We start from the raw sequence: 17343 nt of genomic DNA, 5'->3' as shown, positions 1-17343 counted from the left end.
TTTTCCTCAAAAAGACGAAGAAGATCGAATTCGTTTTCAAAATTTTGTTTACTTAAACTAGAAGATGGGACTTTTAAATACTATAGCTTTATTGCAAACCAAGTTTCCTTGGAAAAAAAAGTTTTTTTTTCGAGTTAAGACGAAAAAATATTTGTTAAGCTGAAAGTTGTTTTCCAATCTTTAAAAAAAAGAAGGTAAATTGTTCTTTTCTAAACAATGTATTTCTTATTCAAATGGTCTTTTATTAATAAAAGGAATATCAAATTAGAGTAGGCTACAGTGAGATATACCTTAAACGTTTGATAGGTTGACTGAAATACTCATAGCCAGGAGTTAATTTACTCCGTGTTATGTCTTTTAGGTAAGGCTGTATTCAGGGGAGGGAATGGTGCTGGGTTTGACCCCCCCCCCCCAAAAAAAGAAAGATAAAAAATAAGAATATAATGTCCGACCCATAAAAACGTATCAAAATGCATATTAATAATTTTTTTATAAGTTTCTTAAAGTTTTTGTAATCTCTTCCCCCTCCCGAAAAAAAATCCTGGATATGCAATTGTTTTTAGGCTATGTGGTTAACATGGTTGATGTAAGAAGTACTTTCCAATTTTTTGGTCCATAGGTGAGGTAAACCCATAAATTTAGTACCTGAACAGATACCAGTTAATATAAAAAAGGATTGCAATGCGTAAAGTTAATCTACTAAAGAGGAAACTGATGGATAAAACTAAGGAGTGGTCTCTTCTGATTTTCTAAAGTGGCTCTCACACTACGAACGTGGTGTGCTTAAATGCTGAGTGATTAAGTTATGTTAAGCATAACCTTTGACAATTAAACAAGAATTTTTGCACTAGGCTGACGTAAAAATGTATCCATCAGGGGCTATTCCCTCCTCAACGCCTCGCTCTTTACGCTAAAGTTTGACTCTTTCTCTCAATTCTACTTTATAAAACGTAAACAACTTTAGTGCAAAGAGTGGGACGTTGAGGAGAAAATAGCCCCTTTCATGCATAGAGCAATTTCTGTTCGTTTTAACTTTTGATGTCGCTCCTTACTTTCAGTTAAAAAACGTGTTTTTTATTTAATTTCTGAAAGTTTTTGAATTTTTCTGCTAATGTTTGATACAATTTAAACAAATAAAAAAACTGATATAATTTAAATAAAACTGGGGGGAAAACAACACAATTTTAAATAATAAAAATCCGAGCATTTCAGCTCCACGTCCGGGAGCCTTCATCAACGGGAAAAAAGGAAAAAAGAAAAAAGAAATATGGAAGTTAAATTATCTAAAGAAAAAGACAAAACAGACAAAAATAAATGGTTTAACTTATTTTTTTCCATTTTTTTTCCGTTGATAAACACTCCTGGACGTGGGGTCAAAATATTCGAATTTTCATTATCTAAAGCTTTGTTGTTTTTTTTTTTATCCACTGTTTTATTTAAATTACACCTGTTTCCCTCTCTTTAATTTGTAAATTGAAAAGCAGTGTGGTCTAGAAATTATTTACTCCTTTTTAGATTCAGTCAAAAAGATTGTTCACGTGAAACACACTAGGCCGTAGAACTTGCGCCGCATAAATTGGTGATTATTATCTAAACTTGTGAAGCAAACTTTTTCCTTAGCATAGGTAATGTCAAGTAGGCTCAGGCACTGTGTAGAATTGGCGTTACATCTATTCTACGTTATAGAAAAGTCAATAAAGCAGCAAAGAATTGGAATATCTGGGTGAGCAATTAACAAGTTTTGAAACGAATTAGTAATGTTTCCCTGAGCAGCTTTTCACGCTTGATCAGAGCTTTAATCTAAGACAAGATTTAATAATCAAAAAAGAAAAAAACAAATATAACAAAATAGCTAACAGTAATAAAGCATTAAGTAATTCTTTTCTCTATATATAATATTGCCAAATCAAAAAGGTAATCTTCATACACTTATACATTCCACAGATCAGAATCCGATCTTACAGGAACAATTGAAACAATCAACAACAAACACAAAAAAAAAAATCAGTTTCCAAAGGATTATGTTTTGTCTCATACTTAGGTATATCAAACAGTTCGTGGTAACGAACTGTAGTAAGGAGCGACCCGGCTCAATAGTAACCAAAACTCTAAAAAATGGAATTTTGGTACCAATGGCTACATCAAAAGAATCGCATTTTAATGCTGATTTTAAATATATAAGTTTCATCAAGTTTAGTCTTACCCATCAAAAGTTACGAGCCTGAGAAAATTTGCATTATTTTAGAAAATAGGGGGAAACACCCCCTAAAAGTCATAGAATCTTAACGAAAATCACACCATCAGATTCAGCGTATCAGAGAATCCTATTGTAGAAGTTTCAAGCTCCTATCTACAAAAATGTGGAATTTTATATTTTTTGCCAGAAGGCAGATCACGGATGCGTGTTTATTTGTTTTTTTGTTTTTTTTTGTTTGTTTTTTTTCCAGGGGTGATCGTATCGACCCAGTTGTCCTAGAATGTTGCGAGAGGGCTCATTCTGACGGAAATGAAAAGTTCTAGTGCCCTTTTTAAGTGACCAAAAAAATTGGAGGGCACCTAGGCCCCCTCCCACGCTAATTATTTTCCTAAAGTCAACGGATCAAAATTCTGAGATAGCCATTTTATTCAGCGTAGTCGAAAAACCTTATAACTATGTCTTTGGGGACGACTTACTCCCCCACAGTCCCCGTGGGATGGGTTACAAGTTCAAAACTTTGACCAGTGCTTACATATAGTAATGGTTATTGGGAAGTGTACAGGCGTTTTCAGGAGGATTTTTTGGTTGGAGGCAGGGGTTGAGAAGAGGGGGATATGCTGGGGGAACTTTCCATCGAGGAATCTGTCATGGGGGAAGAAAATTCTCATGAAGGGAGCGCAGGATTTACTAGCATTACTTAAAAAAAAAAAAAAATGAAAAAATAAATATGAAATTTTTTTCAGCTGGAAGTAAGCAGCAGCATTAAAACTTAAAACGAACAGAAATTATTACCCATATAAGGGGCTCACCTCCTCCTAATACCTTGCTCTTTACGCTAAAGTATTTTTAGTAATTTCAACTATTTACTCTGCGGCTTTTGTATTCAGGGGTCATTCTTAATGAATTGGGACAAAATTTAAGCTTTAGTGTAAAGAGTGAGGTACTGACGAGGGGGCGAACCCCCTCATATATGTAATAAAAACATGAGAATACAACAGTTCTTTACGTAAGCTAATTTATAAGTTACGTATATCTTTTGCTTACAAAAAGATTCGTAAAAAATTAAAAGTTCTAGTTGCCTTTTTAATTAACCGAAAATCGGAGGGCAGCTAGGCTTCCTCCCCCGATTTATATCGGGGAGGGGCTCACCTCCTCCTAATACCTCGCTCTTTACGCTAAAGCATTTTTAGTAATTTCAACTATTTATTCCGCGGCTTTTGTGATTCAGGGGTCAGTCTTAATGAATTGGGACAAAATTTAAGTTTTAGTGTAAAGAGCGAGGTACTGACGAGGGGGCGAACCCCCTCATATATGTAATAAAAACATGAGAATTCAAAAGTTCTTTACGTAAGCTAATTTATAAGTTACGTATATCTTTTACTTACAAACAAGTTTTTTTTAAATGAAAGTAAGGAGCGACATTAAAACTTAAAACGAACAGAAATTACTCCGTTTATGAAAGGGGCTTTTCCTTCTCAACGCCCCGCTCTTTACGCTAAAGTATTTTACTGTTTTAAAATTTAGAGTTAAGAGAAAGAGTCAAACTTTAGCGTAAAGAGAGGGGCGTTGAGAAGGAAAAGCCCCTTTCATATACAGAGTAATTTTTACTCTAATTTAATTTTTACAGTTCGTTTTAAGTTTTAATGTTGCTCCTTACTTTCATTTAAAAAACTTGTTTTTTTTAATTTAATTTTAATAGGAATAACCTAACTTCACTTCTTGAGCTGCTAGGGTTATATCATACAAGTACCAACAATTCATATATACAAATCTCTATATGCATTTCATTTTTCAGTTTTGATTAATTCTCCGGTGATGATTTTAGGCGATGATTATTATGGTTTCATGGATTTTAACGTAGCTTAGTGTGAAAGGACTTGTTTAAGTGTGATAGGTTATGCTTAACGTAATTTAACTTAACCACCTAACATAGAGAATTACGTACGTAGTGTGAAAGCGACTTTTCTTATCACGTCGTCTTTTTGTCATAAGCCATCTTGCTGCAGTAACTATAAGTTCATCATTAGAGCTTGAATCTCCATCTCTATTCCACATTTTCTATTTTGAGTAGTTTGCTTATAATAACTGTGAGGATTTTGGATAAGGAATCGGATGGTTTTGTGGATACCTACGCTAGCCTAGTTTGAAAGGAAAATTAAGGACTTAGCATGAAAGTGCTTTGGGATTTGTTCTTTGCAGCCTGTCTTTCGCTGCTCTATCATCAGAGAGGCTTTCAAATCGGACTAGAATGGACTTACGATTATACGATTATACGATTATCGGTAAGTCCGATTACTATCGGACTTACGATTGAATAAAAAAAAATCAACTAATAGTAAGGAGCAACATTAAAACTTAAAACGAACAGAATATCTGTAGACTAGGGGTGCTGCCCCGTCCTCAACCATCGTTCTTTACGCTGAAGTCTTAAAGCTGTTTTGAAATACTTCTCATTCAAAATCAAGGGCCCTTGTGTTTGACTAGTCTTTCTTAAAGAACCAGGACAAAAAGTCAAACTTTAGCGTTTGAGTGAGGGTTGAGGACATGCCAGCCCCCCTAATATATATAATGATTTCTATCCGTTTTAAGTTGTAATGTTGCTCCTTACTTGCAGTTGAAAAAAAGGGTTTTGAATTAATTCTCGAGTGTTTTTCAAATCATGCGATTAACCCCCCACCCCCCTGTAACATTTCTACAGGAATATTCACCCGGAAGTTTTCCTCGCCAAGGAAAATCTCCTTGAAAAATACCCCCCTCTTTGCAGAAAATTATCCCTATATTTCCCAATAACAAATACTATATGTGAACAATATGGGCCAACTGCGTAACTTCAAGCCCTTTCTCTAAGGGCTAAGGAGAGTCGTGTCATCACCAAAAGCATAGTTATTGGACCTTTTGACTATGCTGAATTAAATGGCTATCTTAAAATTTTGAGCTGATGTCTTTGGGAAAATTGTCATGGGAGGGGTCTAGGTACCCTCCAATCTTTTTTGGTCACTTTAAATGGGCGTTGGAACTTTTTATTTTCGTTCAAACCTATCTCACGACTATTTAAGTTTATTGGTTCGATACGATTACACCTGGGAAGAATTAAAAATAAATAAATAATAAACACGTATTCGGGCCCGGCCCCCCTGAATTTTTTTGTGAAATGTTGAATTTCCCCATGGTTTCTTGGGATTTCTAGCAAAAGTAGGACATTTATCAAGAATCTAGATACATGTGTGAAGCCCTTTTGGGGGGATTTTACAGCATACAATTATCCGTTCAAGTCACTGCCCAATTATTAACCCATTTTTTGTCTAACTTTTTACCCTCTTTGAAGTAATTAGCAATTGTACTGTTATTTTTTTGTAAAGAGTTTGCTTTCCACAGCAAAATAGAATTATCCTTCATATTAGGGCGTTTATCCCCCCTTTTCAGGATAAAGTACAGCTTTTAATGGATCAATTTTGGAAACTATCATTTTTCATTAAAATCTATGTTTTTGCAATAGAAGAACTACCCCCCACAGCACCCATATTGCACTGTTAACCCTAAAATTTCCCTTTCAGTGGGATATAATAGATTAATCACTGGTTCTAAATCGTTATGAACATAACCTGAGCCTAAAACGTACTTTTCAGGCTTCAGTCTTCTTCCCCCAATCCGCTACAATATTATAGATTAAAGTTAATCTGCATTTTCTGATATACGTTCTTTTTGCATTACTAAATAAAAAAGTGCTACTTTATATCTGCTGTTTCGAAGGTTTTGCCCCCCCCCCCGAAAAAAGTTCCTGCGTACGTGCCTGCCGTGAACTATTTTTGGCTCAAAAATACAAAATTCAACATTTTCAAACAGTTCGTGGTAACGAACTGTAGTAAGTAGCGACCCGGCTCAATAGTAAACAAAACTCTAAAAAACGGAATTTTGATACTAATAGATACATCAAAAGAATCGGATTTTTATGCTGATTTTAAATATATAAGTTCCATCAAATTTAGTCTTACTCATCAAAAGTTACGGGCCTGAGAAAATTTGCCTTGTTTTGGAAAATAGGGGGAAACACCCCCTAAAAGTCATACAATCTCAACGAAAATCACGCCATCGCATTCAGCGTATCAGAGAACCCTGTTGGAGAAGTTTCAAGCTCTTATCTACAAAAATGTAGTAGTTTTTGCCAGAATACCAATCACGGGTGCGTGTTTGTTTGTTTGTTTGTTGTTTTTTTTTCCAGGGGTGATCGTATCGACCAAGTGGTCCTAAAATGTCGCAAGAGGGCTCATTTTAACGGAAATTAAAAGTTCTAGTGCCCTTTTTAACCGACTAAAAAAAATTGAGGGCACCTACGCCCACTCCCACGCTCATTTTTTCCTCAAAGTCAATGAATCAAAATTTTGAGATAGCCATTTTGTTCAGCATAGTCGAAAAACATAATAACTATGTCTTTGAGGCTGACTTACTCCCCGACAGTCCCCGGGGGAGGGGCTGCAAGTTACAAACTTTGACCAGCGTTTACACAGTAATGGTTATTTGGAAGGGTACAGACCTTTTCAGGGGGATTTCTTGGTTGGGGGGGTTGATGGGAGTGGGCTATGTGGGAGGATCTTCCCTTGTAAGAATTTATCATGGGAGAAGAGAAATTCCATGAAGAGGGTGCAGGATTTTCTAGCATTATTAAAAAAAAAATGAAAAAATAAATATGAAAATGTTTTTCCACTGAAAGTAAGGACCAGCATTAAAACTTAAAACGAACAGAGATTATTGCGCATATGGGGGGTTCATATCTTCCTAAGTACCTCGCTCTTTACGCTAAAGTATTTTTAGTAATCTCAACTATTTATTCTACAGCCTTTGTGGTTCAGGGGTCAATCTTAAAGAATTGGGACAAAATTAAAGCTTTAGTGTAAGAGCGAGATATTAACGAGGGGGAAAACCCCCTCATATACATAATAAAAATATACGAATATAGAAGTTCGTTACGTAAGTTAATTTGTAAGTTACGTATATTTTTTACTAATAAAAATGTTCGTTAAAAATTAAAAATTCTAGTTGCCTTTTAAAGTAACCGAAAAATTGGAGGGCAACTAGGCCTCCTCTCCCACCCTTTTTCTCAAAATCTTCTGGTCAAAACTAAGAGAAAACCATTTAGCAAAAAAAAACAAAAAAAACACGCAAGTTTCGTTTTAATTATTCATTTGCGGAGAGCCAAAATTAAACATGCATAATTCAAAAACGTTCAGAAATTAAAAAAAAAAATTAACTGAAAGTAAGGAGCGATATTAAAACTTAAAACGAACAGAAATTACTCCGTTTATGAAAGGGGCTGTTCATTCCTCAATATCCCGCTCTTTACGCAAAATTTATTTACTGTTTTATAAAGTAGAATTGAGAGAAAGAGTCAAACTTCAGCGTAAAGAGCGGGGCGTTGAGGAAGGAACAGTATCTTTCATACACGGAGTAATTTCTGTTCGTTTTAAGTTTTAAAGTCGCTCCTTACTTTCAGTAAAAAAAACTTGTTTTTTTTTATCTAATTGCAAATAGAAGCGTGGAACCTCTGCAGTAAGATTATCTGATATGCTTGACCTGAGTTTGTTACTTTCATTAAGATTCCTTGATGTGTAACATTAAGCTTAATTAACTTTATATTTATGGAATCAGTATAAAAGTAAATTCTTTTCACATATCTATTGCTGTCCAAATTTCGGTTTTTAGAGTTTCGGCTACTATTGGGCCGAGTCGCTCCTTACTTACAGTTTGTTACACGAATTGTCTGAAAAGGTTTTTTTCTATGGTTGCTAAACAAAGGCAATGAGAGTATCCTTAAAGTAGAATTGTATCTGTACTTATATGACTAATAATTCAACGCAAAGGCACATTGCAGGGTTTTGTTGAAAACTTGATAGAATGGCTAACAAATTTTGTTCCCCCTCCTAAATGTATTCAACTTAAACTTTTTCTTTGCCAGTACTATTTGAGCATAAATTGCTAGGACGTCTACTTAAATTAATGAGCTCCTTTTTTTGTTCGCCTTAGACTAAATGCCTAGCGTTTCACTATCCCTCTATTCTGTTTAATGATTTGATCCAAATTCTATAATTTTCCACCTCTGCTCATGCATAGACTTCCAGGAAATCTACAATAATTTATATGCACTTTCAATCTTTTCTTTAGACGAACGATTTGGCGTTAAATTGCTTTTCATTTCTAATTCTGAATTGATTTTTCAATAAATGACTTCCTAAAATCCTAGGAGTTGATGCTTCTAATATTTTTGTCAAGAAATTGAGGTGTCCTGCCATGTGAAAACACTAAATCTTCAAATAATGGGATTAGGAGCCTTCTCGTAACTTGAGTCTCATCTTTTTTATTATACGTGATTGAGATCCAGCTTATTTCGGAAATGAGATTTGTTCTTCTTTATCTAATTAATGGGTTTAACTATTCGTGACTGTTCGTGATTGATTTTCCTTTATTCGTGTGGGAGAAAAAAAAATCTTGAATCATTTTGATTTTCTTGTTTTAAATTAGGATATCGCTACTTTGCATTAAATAATATCTATAAAATAGCCATTTAACTATGCTACATACGTATTTTCTTTTTTTAGTAATTTTTACTTTGCCGCGCATATGGGAAATATCATTTTCTTAGTGGTTAGATGGGGGGGGGGGGGGCTCAATGCTGTTTGATATTAAAACCATCGCGTAATGGAACAAATCTCGTCAACAGCAAGTACAATTAAAATTAATTTTGTAAAAAAAAATCAACTGTTAAAAAAAAGCATTTGATAAACTCTTTACGCTAAAGTTTGACTCTTTCTCTTAACTCTACATTTTAAAACAGTAAAAAACTTCAGCGTAAAAACCCCTTTCATATACGGAGTAATTTCTGTTCGTTTTAAGTTTTAATGTCGCTCCTTACTTTCATTTAAAAAAAAACTTTTTTTTTATTTAATTTCTGAACGTTTTTGAATCAATGCATGTTTTGATTTTGGCTCTCCGCAGAGGAATAATTAAAACGAAATTTGTATATTTATTTTTCTTTGCTAAATGGCTTTCTCATAATTTTGATCGAATGATTTTGAGAAAAGAAGAGCGGAGGAGGAAGCCTAGTTGCCCTCCGATTCTCGGTTAATTAAAAAGGCAACTAGAACTTCTAATTTTTTACGAATCTTTTTATAAGTAAAAGATATACGTAACTTATAAATTAGCTTACGTAAAGAACTTTTGTATTCTCATGTTTTTATTACACATATGAGGGAGTTCGCCCCCTCGTCAGTACCTCGCTCTTTACACTAAAGCTTAAATTTTGTCGCAATTCATTAAGAATGACCCCTGAATCACAAAAGCCGCAGAATAAATAGTTGAAATTACTAAAAATACTTTAGCGTAAAGAGCGAGGTATTAAAAGGAGATGAGCCCCTCGTATGGGTAATAATTTCTGTTCGTTTTAAGTTTTAATGCTGCTTACTTCCAGCTGAAAAAAACTTTCAAATTTATTTTTTCATTGTTTTTTTTTAAGTAATGCTAGTAAATCCTGCGCTCCCTTCATGGAAGTTTTCTTCCCCTATGACAAATTCCTCGATGGAAAGTTTCCCCAGTATATCCCCCTCTTCTCAACCCCTGCCTCCAGCCAAAAAATCCCCCTGAAAAGGCCTGTACACTTCCCAATAACCATTACTATATGTAAGCACTGGTCAAAGTTTTGAACTTGTAACCCCTCCCACGGGGACTGTGGGGGAGTAAGTCGTCCCCAAAGACATAGTTATAAGGTTTTTCGACTACGCTGAATAAAATAGCTATCTCAGAATTTTGATCCGTTGACTTTGGGAAAATAATTAGCGTGGGAGGGGGCCTAGGTGCCCTCCAATTTTTTGGTCACTTAAAAAGGGCACTAGAACTTTTTATTTCCGTTAGAATGAGCCCTTTCGCAACATTCTAGGACAACTGGGTCGATACGATCATCCCTGGGGAAAAAAAAAAAAAAAAAAAAAACAAACAAATAAACACGCATCCGTGATCTGCCTTTTGGCAAAAAATATAAAATTCCACATTTTTGCAGATAGGAACTTGAAACCTCTACAGTAGGGTTCTCTGATACGCTGAATCTGATGGTGTGATTTTCGTTAAGATTCTATGACTTTTAGGGGGTGTTTCCCCCTATTTCCTAAAATAACGCAAATTTTCTCGGGCTCGTAACTTTTGATGGGTAAGACTAAACTTGATGAAAATTATACATTTAAAATCAGCATTAAAATGCGATTCTTTTGATGTAGCTATTGGTACCAAAATTCCATTTTTTAGAGTTTTGGTTACTATTGAGCCGGGTCGCTCCTTACTACAGTTCGTTACCACGAACTGTTTGATAAAAAACATCAAGGGCAAGCAGCCAAACACGCCCCTTGTTTCCCCAACGACATCTGATCGAAATTTTGAGATAGCCATTTGATTCAGTATAGTCGAAAGGTCCGATAACTCCGCCTCTGAAGATGACTTGACCCTCCTCGCACAGCCCACGTGGAAAGGGATGTAAGTTATGCAATTTGCCTATCGTTTACACATAGTATTTGTTATTTGAAAAATATACAGACATTTTTTGAAGGGCAATTTCCCACAAGGAGGCGGTTCCGGTGAAAATTCTCACGGGAGGGGGGATTCCTGGCATAATTAGAAAACGATCAGAAATTAAGTAAAAAAAAAAAATCAAATCAAAGTAGGGAGAAATTTACAGAGAAATTGTCTAGGGGGAATTTTCAGCTGAGGAGAGAATGATCCAGGAAAAATTTCCCGAGGGGATTTAACCCGGCTCGAATTTTCCAAGGAGGATTTTCCGCGATCGAAGTTTTACTTTTTGACCAAATTCGTTAAGAACAAGCCCCTTATATATGGGATGGTTTCTGATCGTCTTAAGTTTTAATGTTGCTCCCTACTTTCTTTAAGTAAATAACTGAAGTATGGGCGTCTCAGACTGGCCTCGCCTCTATCCTTAAGTCTCTAGTTTTTCCTAATAATTTCGTTGTTATCTAATCCATTTGTTTCATATTTTTTATTTCCCCCTTAAATGTCGGCCCATATAAATTTGCTTTTTTTTTATCTGTAAAATTCACAAGATTTTCAGACCAATTTTTCCATCACAGTCGGTATAGGGTAATCGGCTTAGTTTCTAAGCGTTTGTCAAAAGGAAGTTGGCGAGGGGGACTCTGTCTTGTTATTTTGGTTTGCAATCTTTTTATTTCTATCTTTCAACTAAGATATTTCCCTAGGGATGAAGACGAGGCCTTTTAAAGCTAGTTTTATTGTGCTTAGGCTGGGAAAATTATGTTTGCGTTTCGTCCCTGAAGGCAGATAAAAAAAGCTGATGTAAGTGCTCAGTTTATTGGTGCCTTTCCTTTCCAGTGTCATTTTTATTGTCTGCTTTTTTTATCCTTCCATTGTCATTGATGGCTTTATGTAAAAAAAGTAATATGAATATAGCCAAAAAACCAGATCTCTGGCACCAAGCCCAGTGAAATATTGCAACGACACCAGCAGCAACGTCTATCGTATCAGACTCAAGCCCTGTAAAGGTGCATCTTGAAGGAAGATTGAAAACTTATTTTTGTGATGATCTACAAATAGACTATTCGGATTTTAAAAACAAATGGTGTCCATGAAATCTGTGTCATCTAGGAAAAACTAGAGGGAAATCCTGGTTGCAGCAATAGCTGCAATCTAGTAAAGCTCGAACCACGTTCCATCGTACCCATCGTACCCATCGTACCATCAGAGAACCTTATTGTAGAAGTTTCAAGCTCCTATCTACAAAAACATGGAATTTCGCATTTTTTGCCAGAAGACAAATCACGGATGCGTGTTTATTTGTTTTTTTGTTTTTTGTTTTTTTTTTTTTCCAGGGGTGATCGTATCGACCCAGTAGTCCTAGAATGTTGCGAGAGGGCTCATTCTAACGGAAATTAAAAGTTCTAGCGTCCTTTTTAAGTGACCAAAAAATTTCGAGGGCACCTAGGCCCCCTCCCACGCTCATGTTTTCCCCTAAGTCACCGGATCAAAATTCTGAGATAGCTATTTTATTCACCATAGTCGAAAAACCTAATAACTTTGTCTTTGGGGACGACTTACTCCCCCGCTGTCCCCGTGGGAGGGGTTGCAAGTTACAAACTTTGACCTGTGTTTACATATAGTAATGGTTACTGGGAAGTGTACGGACGTTTTCAGGGGATTTTTTTTGGTTTGGGAGGGAGAGTTGAGGTGGGGGGGTTACGTGGGAGGATCTTTCCATGGAAAAACTTCTCATGGGGGAAGAGACTTTTAATGAAAGGGGCGCAGGATTTTTTAGCATTATTTAAAAAACAATGAAAAAATAAATATGAGAAGTTTTTTCTTCTGAAAGTAAGGAGCAGCATTAAAACTTAAAACGAGCAGAAATTATTGCACATATGAGGGGTTTACCTCTTCGTAATACCTCGCTCTTTACGCTAAAGTATTTTTAGTAATTTCAACTATTTATTCTACTGCCTTTGTGATTCTAGGGCCATTCTTGAGGAATTGGGACAGAATTTAAGCTGTAGTGTAAAGAGCGAGGTATCGACGAGGGGTGAACTCCCTCATATACGCAATAAAAACATACGAATATAGAAGTTCGTTACGTAAGTTAATTCGTAAATTACGTCTATTTTTTACTAATGAAAGTTTTCGTAAAAAAATGAAAAGTTCTAGTTGCCTTTTTAAGTAATCAAAAAATTGGAGGGCAACTAGGCTTCCTCCCTCTCTCCTTTTTTTTCAAAATCTTCCGATTAAAACTATGAGAAAGCCATTTAGCCAAAAAAAAAAATATGCAATTTCGTTTTAATTATTTATGTGCGGAGAGCCAAAATCAAAACATGCATTAATTAAAAAACGTCCAGAAATTAAATAAAAAAACAAGTTTCTTTAAATGAAAGTAAGGAGCGACATTAAAACTTAAAACGAACAGAAATTACTCCGTATATGAGAGGGGCTTTTCCTCCTCAACGACCCGCTCTTTACGCTAAAGTTTTTTACTGTTTTAAGAAGTAGAGTTAAGAGAAAGAGTCAAACTTTAGCGTAAAGAGCGAGGCGTTGAGGAGGAAAAGCCCCTCGTCAGGTGATAATGTCATAATTTTGCAATGACTACCAAACTTATTAATAAATATATAACAAATGATGAACTTTATAGGCAACAAAAAATATCATGCCACAGAAAAATGGTGCTTTTTGATACTTTTTTCCACAAAACAGCAATTTTTGCCCAAGGAGAGTCAACATGACCCGAAATTGCAAATTCTAAGATAGCCAGTCGATTTTTAGTGGTCTAAAACCCTCAGATGGAAGTTACGAGTCCTCTAATAGTGACTTTTCGTGCATGTAAAGATATTTCATGAAGTTTCTAAAATATAAGATTAATTCAGGGTCATATCCAGGGGGATCACCGTGTTTTATCTCCTGAAAATTTGTCTGGCTCGTAAAAAAGTAACAAAAATGCATGTAAACAATTTTTTGCGTTTTGTGAAGTTCTTTTTTGCACCCCCCCCCAAAAAAAAAAAAACGTCCGCCTCTATTGAACAAAAAAGCTGGATATGGCCTTGAATTCAAAATTTTACTTCCGGGTTGTAAATCTTTTGATAAATATGTGTCAAAAACAGACGTTTTTGCGTGACTTTTCAAGGGGCATTTATAAGGTTTGAAGGCTTTTGTAAATTCCTGTGTGTTGACATAATAGATGAAGTAGTATGTAGTAATGAGTATCCACACATTTCTTTTTTCTTAAAAGCCAAAACTTATCCTAAAATACAAATGGATTTATTATTTTTATTACTCCAGTGGTCGAATATGATTTTCTAATGTCTTGTCTTGATTAATTTGTCTAATAGATTTTGGTAACGCTAGTCTCATAAAATTAGTTTTAATATTTATTTTTTGTTGCATTATGTTTTTATAGAACCCTTAGCTGGTATAATAAAGCGTATTATACGCTTTATAATAACAATTCAGTTTCATTAGTATATTATTAGACCTGTTTTGCTTCTATGAGTTTTACGGTATTTCCCGATGGATTCTATCTCTCCGTATATCAATCAATCAAACATATAACCTAATAACCAAGAGAAAGAATCGTTCAGTATCTTTCTTTCTCTTTACTAAATAAAAAAAACAAGTTTTTTTAACTGAAAGTAAGGAGCGACATTAAAACTTAAAACGAACAGAAATTACTTCGTATATGAAATAGGCTGCTTCCTCATCAGCACCCCGCTCTTTACACTAAAGTTTGACTCTGTCTCTCAATTCTTCTTTTTAAAACAGTAAAAAACTTTAGCGTAAAGAGCGGGGTGCTGATGAGGAAGCAGCCTCTTTCATATACGAAGTAATTTCTGTTCGTTTTAAGTTTTAATGTCGCTCCTTACTTTCAGTTAAAAAAACTTGTTTTTTTTATTTAGTTTCTGAACGTTTTTGAATCAATGCATGTTTTGATTTTGGCTCTCCGCAGAGGAATAATTAAAACGAAATTTGCATTTTTTGATTGGTCGAATGATTTTGAGAAAAAAAGAGCGGGGGAGGAAGCCTATTTGCCCTCCGATTTTTTGGTTAATTAAAAAGGCAACTAGAACTTATAATTCTTTACGAATATTTTTATTAGTAAAAGATTTACGTAACTTATAAATTAGCTTACGTAAAGAACTTTTGTATTCTCATATTTTTATTACATATATGAGGGGGTTCGCCCCCCTTGTCAGATCCTCGCTCTTTACACTAAAGCCTAAATTTTGTCCCAATTCATTAAGAATGACCCCAGAATAAATAAACCGTAGAATAAATAGTTGAAATTACTAAAAATACTTTAGCGTAAAGAGCGAGGTATTAGGAGGAGGTGAGCCCCTCAAATGGGTAATAATTTCTGTTTGTTTTAAGTTTTAATGCTGTTCCTTACTTCCAGCTGAAAGAACTTTTTCGTATTTATTTTTTCATTGTTTTTTTTTAAAATAATGCTAGTAAATCCTGCGCTCCCTTCATGGAGATTTTCTTCCCCCATAACAAATTATCGATGCAAAGTTCCCCCAGCATATCTCCCTCTTCTCAACCCCTCCCCCAACCAAAAAAGTCCTCCTGAAAACGCCTGTACACTTCCCAATAACCATTACTATATGTAAGCATTGGTCAAAGTTTGTAACTTGTTGCCCCTCCCATGGGGACTGTGGGGGAGTAAGTCGTCCCCAAAGACATATTTATAAGGTTTTTCGACTACGCTGAATAAAATGGCTATCTCAGAATTTTGATCCGTTAACTTTGGTAAAATAATTAGCGTGGGAGGGGGCCTAGGTGCCCTCCAATTTTTTTGGTCACTTAAAAAGGGCACTAGAACTTTTCATTTCCGTTAGAATGAGCCCTCTTGCAACATTCTAGGACAACTGGGTCGATACGATCACCCCTGGGAAAAAAAAAAAAAAAACAAACAAAAAAACAAATAAACACGCATCCGTGATCTGCCTTCTGGCAAAAAATACAAAATTCCACATTTTTGTAGATAGGAGCTTGAAACTTCTACAGTAGGGTTCTCTGATACGCTGAATCTGATGGTGTAATTTTTGTTAAGATTCTATGACTTCTAGGGGGCGTTTCCCCCTATTTTCTAAAATAACCCAAATTTTCTCAGGCTCGTAACTTTTGATCAGTAAGACTAAACCTGATGAAACTTATATATTTAAAATCAGCATTAGAATGCGATTCTTTTGATGTAGGTACTGGCATCAAAATTCCATTTTTTAGAGTTTTGGTTACTATTGAGCCGGGTCGCTCCTTACTACAGTTCGTTACCACGAACTGTTTGATATGCCATAAAGCTTGGTTCTTATATGAGGTGCCAAAGTCTGTCAAATGAAAATGACCAAGCGACGTCGCTATGCGAATTCCGGCTCGTGCCTCTAATTGACAGTAAAATTCTCTAAATCTTCGTCGAAAGTTGCTTGAAAAATTCATTTGAATAGATGTCCAAAAAGAGTAGCAATGCGTGTTTTTCGATTTGAGCTTCCAATTGCATATTTTCCAAACAGGAAGCTTTTTTTATTTACTCTAAACGAATTTAGCCAACCGGGATTTTACGGGAATTCCGGCTGGTATGTCTTAGTGATAGCAAAATTCTCTAAAATCTACCAGGAAAGTTTCTTGAAAAAATGTTTTGAATACTACCCTAAAAAGGAGTAGTGATGCGTTGTCTTCTATTTGAACTTTTAATTGTATATTTTTCAAACAAGAAGTTAATTTTTTACTTTAAACGAAATTTGGTTGGCGGGATTCGACATCGTAATGCGAATATTGACTGTATGTCTATTTGACAGTGAAAATCTTCCTAGAAAGTTTCTTTTAACCAATCCTTTGGATATTAAAAATCCTAAAAAAAAGAGTACCAATACCTTGCGTTTGATTTGAACTATCAATGGCATATTTTCCAACTAAGGTAAAGGTAAAGAAGTACGACATTGTACTTTACAGTCCCTACCGGTGCTGCTGATCTCTGTTTCTTGGCCCTGGTAGTGCATCCAGGAAGTGCAATGGGGGGAGCCAACCATCCTTTACTTTCGTACACCCTTCCTGTTTACCTTCCCCTTTTACCTCCAGGCACCCATTTAGAGCAGAGTTGACTCTGGCTGAGCTTACAGAGTCTCGCCACTGACCCCCGCCCCAAACTAAATAACCGGGTACACTAGGATTCGAACCCTTGCCCTCTCGGACAAAGGACATTTTTCTACTAGGAAGCTTTTTTTTTTACTTTAAACGAAGTTTGGCCGACCGGAATTACGAATTTATCAACAACCATCCGAAACGGAAATGAACTGAATAGTAGTCCAAATAAAGACATTTGTTTTGCATTCAACAACGTAGAATCCGACTATGGAAACGAAATTTGTCTCCTATCAGGATCTAACTTGATGGTTGTAGGTAATTTCCGTATCACAAATAATCAAGCTCCCACTGAAAAGATGATTCTAATTTTTGTACCGTATTTTTAAAAAAACAATTGCTTGAAATCTGGGTCGTATTCAGGATTTTTTTTCGGGGGGTGTTTTACAAAAGGTTTTTCTTGGGGGGGGGGGGGGGGGTGCAAGAAAAAACTTTAAAAACGCATACAAAATTTGTTTATATTCATTTTGTTA

At 35.5% G+C, this 17343-nt stretch overlaps 1 protein-coding gene across 3 annotated transcripts in view; it reads left to right on the top strand.

Annotated features, from left to right (window-relative positions):
* Positions 1-17343, top strand: part of LOC136041501 (procollagen-lysine,2-oxoglutarate 5-dioxygenase 1-like) — a 218580-nt gene that overhangs the window by 112553 nt on the left and 88684 nt on the right. The window lies entirely within an intron of this gene.

The sequence above is a fragment of the Artemia franciscana genome, unplaced genomic scaffold (genome assembly GCF_032884065.1).
Source record: "Artemia franciscana unplaced genomic scaffold, ASM3288406v1 PGA_scaffold_23, whole genome shotgun sequence".
NCBI classification, from domain to species: Eukaryota; Metazoa; Arthropoda; class Branchiopoda; order Anostraca; family Artemiidae; genus Artemia; species Artemia franciscana.
This window is presented reverse-complemented; position numbering and strand designations above follow the sequence as displayed.